Below are 4,777 nucleotides of genomic sequence, written 5' to 3' on the forward strand. Positions count from 1 at the left end.
TTTAAGAGCTCTATCTAACTCTTTCTTGAAAGCATCCAGAGAATTGGCCTTCACTGCCTTCTGAGGCAGAGCATTCCATAGATCCACAACTGTCTGGGTGAAAAAGTTTTTCCTCAACTCTGTTCTAAATGGCCTACCCCTTATTCTTAAACTGTGGCCTCTGGTTATGGACTCCCCCAACATCGGGAACATGTTTCCTGCCTCTAGCGTGTCCAATCCCTTAATCTTGTATGTTTCAATCAGATCTCCTCTCTTCCTTCTAAATTCCAGTGTATACAAGCCCAGTCACTCCAACCTTTCAACATATGACAGTCCCGCCATCCCGGGAATCGACCTCGTGAACCTACACTGTACTCCCTCAATAGCAAGAATGTGTCCTTCCTCAAATTTGGAGATCAAAACTGAACACAATACTCCAGGTGGGGTCTCACCAGGGCCCTGTACAACTGCAGAAGGACTTCTTTGCTCCTATACTCAACTCCCCTTGTTATGAAGGCCAAAATGTCATTAGCTTTCTTCACTGCCTGCTGTACCTGCATGCTTACTTTCAGTGACTGATGAACAAGGAGACCTAGATCTGGTTGTACTTCCCCTTTTCCTAACTTGACACCATTCAGATAGTAATCTGCCTTCCTGTTCTTGCCACCAAAGTGGATAACCTCACATTTATCCACATTAAACTGTATCTGCCATGCATCTGCCCACTCACCCAACCTGTCCAAGTCACCCTGCATTCTCCTAACATCCTGCTCATATTTCACACTGCTACCCAGCTTTGTGTCACCTGCAAATTTGCTAATGTTACTTTTAATCCCTTCATCTAAATCATTAATGTATATTGTAAATAGCTGCGGTCCCAGCACCGAGCCTTGTGGTACCCCACTGGTCACTGCTTGCCATTCTGAAAATGATCTGTTAATCCCTACTCTTTGTTTCCTGTCTGCCAACCAATTTTCTATCCATGTTAGTATCCTAACCCCAATACCATGTGCTCTAATTTTGCCCACTAATCTCCTATGTGGGACCTTATCAAAGGCTTTCTGAAAGTCCTGGTACACTACATCCCTTGTCTCTCCCTTGTCTATTTTCATAGTTACATCCTCAAAAACCCCTTCGTAAATCCATGCTGACTCAGACTGATCTTGTTACTGCTAACCAAATGTGCCGTTATTTCATCTTTTATAATTGACTCCAGCATCTTCCCCACCACTGATGTCAGTGGTCTATAATTCCCTGTTTTCTCTCTCCCTCCTTTCTTAAAAAGTGGGATAACATTAGCTATCCTCCAATCTTCAGGAACTGATCCTGAATCTATAGAACATTGGAAAATGATTACTAATGCATCCACGATTTCTAGAGCCACCTCAAGTACCCTGGGATGCAGACCATCAGGCCCTGAGGATGTATCAGCCTTCAGTCCCATCAGTCTACCCAACACCATTTTCTGCCTAATGTGAATTTCCTTCAGTTCCTCCGTTATCCTAGGTCCTCTGGCCACTATTACACCTGGGAGATTGTCTGTGTCTTCCCTAGTGAAGACAGATCCAAAGTACCTGTTCAACTCGTCTGCCATTTCCTTGTTCCCCATAATAGATTCGCCTGTTTCTGCCTTCAAGGGCCCAACTTTGGTCTTAACTAATTTTTTTTCCTCTTCACATACCTAAAGAAGCTTTTACTATCTTCCTTTATATTCTTGGCTAGCTTACCTTCGTACCTCTTTTCTCCCTGTACTGCCTTTTTAGTAATCTTCTGTTGCTCTTTAAAAGTTTCCCAATCCTCTGACTTCCTGCTCACTTTTGCAATGTTATACTTTTATTTTTATACTGTCCTTGACTTCCCTTGTCAGCCACGGTCATCCCCTAATCCCCTTAGAATCTTTCTTCCTCTTTGGAATGAACTGATCCTGCACCTTCTGTATTATTCCCAGAAATACCTGCCATTGTTGTTCCACTGTCATCCCTGCTAGGGTATCCTTCAGTCAACTTTGGCTAGTTCCTCCCTCATGGCTCCATAGTCCCCTTTGTTCAACTGTAATGCTGACACTTCCGATTTTCCCTTCTCCCTCTCAAATTGTAGATTAAAACTTATCATATTATGGTCACTACCTCCTAATGGCTCCAAAGGGTTAGAGTTGTTTGTGACGAAGTTAAACTTCTAACCAATATTCATTGCTCAGCTTCTAGTTGTAAATTAGAACCAGTCTTCGGTTCTTGATATAAATTGCAAGTGGTAATCTGTTTCAAGCTACAAGGATACCTGGACTGTCTGCTAAAGGACATGGTTTGCAAAGTGAAGTAACTATGAGGTTTCTTGTCTGCATCAGCCAAATACAAGACACTGGGGCTATGTTAAATAGCCTAAATTAAACGAGGCAATTACAGCTAAGTTACTTGTACCATTGTCCACAGAATCTTTCAGACTATCTGTATAAATTACATTGTCCCAGCAAAGGTATCTGGAAAACATCACATACAAATGACATCATCTATTAGCACAACAGTATGAATTTTAGAAAGCATTGGAGATTGTTAGGAATGGCAAAGGGAATGACAGAGTGATGGGGTGACATAACGAAGAACTAGAATTCATTCCTCAGCCTTTGGTTTCTGTGATGGAGAACTCATTTGCATCCAACTCGTTGGTGTGTTCTTTTAGTTTGTAACAATTGTAACTGTTTAGAAATCCTTTGCAATTTATAAATCTTTTATAATTCAGAAATCTACTATAAATCAAAAATCCTGAGTTTTAAGTGTGTTAAGAACTATTTGTCTAAATTTAAATGTATATCATTAACATAAAATAAACTGTGTTTAAACTACTTCATTAGCAGGAAGTATCTCTTCCTGGTGGTGGGGTGGGGGGGGGGGGTGGAATCCACCGGTCAAGCAGTGGGTACTAATCCTTGAAGAGTAGGATGATACAGTATAATCTCCCTGTAGCGAGGGTACCTGTAGATGCCTATATTGGTTAGAGTTTAAAATCTTTTGCGTTTAGTGCTTTGCAAACAGGGAACCCAATATCATCACAACTTCCTCTATGGCAAATATATCTCTTCAGGTAAGGTGTACTTCTACTCTTCAGCAGAGTAGTAAAGATCAAATTGTAAAATCCATTCATCAAAAAGTATCTGGCCATTTTCCAGCAGGAAACGTGCAGATTTTAGTAAAGACACCATTCACTCTGAACTAATTCCTGCAATAAAGTCAAAGCTTCCAAAATATTTCTGCAAACGTAGCTGAGTGTCAGATCTTTCAGATGTCATTCATAGTCAAAAGTTACCTTGTAATAGTAAGTATAACATTCATTTCACATTTTTTCCAGAGGTAACAATCCTTAATTTCCTGCTATCCTGAGTATCTAAATAAGGACAGCCTTCACTTCCACCCACGCTGAGAAAGCGTCACATCCCCACTCCCATCTCATTCTTTGGGTTCCTCAGGTTCTTACAGTAACAGGATATCCTCTGAGGCATACATAAATGTCAAGTATCATGGTGGAATTGACACAAATACATGGTCTCATCATCCTTTTAGAATTAATCATGCTTAAGATTATGCACAGACCAAATTCAAGATGCTAAATTAGAGGTCCCATAAACATTGTGCATAGTGCAAATTATTTTCTAAATATTGCTAAGAAAATGAATATATTCTGCATAAAATGGCAAAGGTATGGTGTTGAATTTGTAATCTTACCTCTTCTTGGGAGATCAATGAAGCCATTCTCTGGGTGAGACTGCTGGCAGAGAATCTAAATGGCTTCCTGGCCAGGCCAGGACATCCAGAAATGTCAATTTCAATTTCCACTACAGGTGTTTATAAATATGAATCAATTGAGTGCCTGGAATATGACAAAAGACAATAACATTCATGTTACTGCATCTTTCTGGAAATCTGACTAATTAATTTTATTTTTTTGTCGGTTCATGGAATCTGCCAAAAACCCAAAAAACGTGCTGGGCTCCTTATGTAAATTGTCTCTTTGAGTATGGCATCCAGAATCCCATTTCCTTTCATCAGGACCATACAAAAAGAAGCCTGGAATATGTATGTAACAGCAAAATCATCTCACAAGTAAGAAACCGGTCACTAAGAACACTTTTCATCTCTGCTGATGCTGATCTCTAGTCATCTTAGAACCCACAGCATCTTCCTGGAAAGTCTTTTTCAACCTTGAGCGGCTGCACTCCGAGAAAAAATATGTATTTTTCAGATTCTTCTCATCAAATTTCCCACTAAAAACCGCAAAGATAATTGATATTATCATATACATTTGCCTGGAATATTTTGAAAATAAAAAGAACCATACAAAAATACTGCATACTTTAAATAATGCTTAAAAGGCATATTAGCAAATACATATGAGTTTATTCGGGTTCATAAGTTTTCTCTTGACGGACAGAAACGATCTTACATTAAAATAATTTATTTTTACACCTCACATTAAAACTAGTAAATTCACTACTAAGGAAGCAAACTCCAGTAAAGTAGAATGAGAAAAAAAAAACTTTTATTTTGCGTACGTCGTTACCTTGAGAGTTAGTATGTGTGGTACTATTTCCAAGATAAAATAGTCTACATGAGCACCATTTTTTAATGGGAGATAATTCCTTACCCTGCTCCGTTCACCACGGGTGCGTGCCCGACAGCTGATTGTCAACCACCCAAGGGTGAGAGGCGGGGCTGCCTGGCTCACGGCGGCCTCGGAGGAACGCACCAATCACGGCAGCGGAAGGCGAAGGAGGGCGGGAACTCCCACCGCCGTCACAAAACTTCAC

The sequence above is a fragment of the Hemitrygon akajei genome, chromosome 3 (assembly GCF_048418815.1).
Source record: "Hemitrygon akajei chromosome 3, sHemAka1.3, whole genome shotgun sequence".
NCBI classification, from domain to species: Eukaryota; Metazoa; Chordata; class Chondrichthyes; order Myliobatiformes; family Dasyatidae; genus Hemitrygon; species Hemitrygon akajei.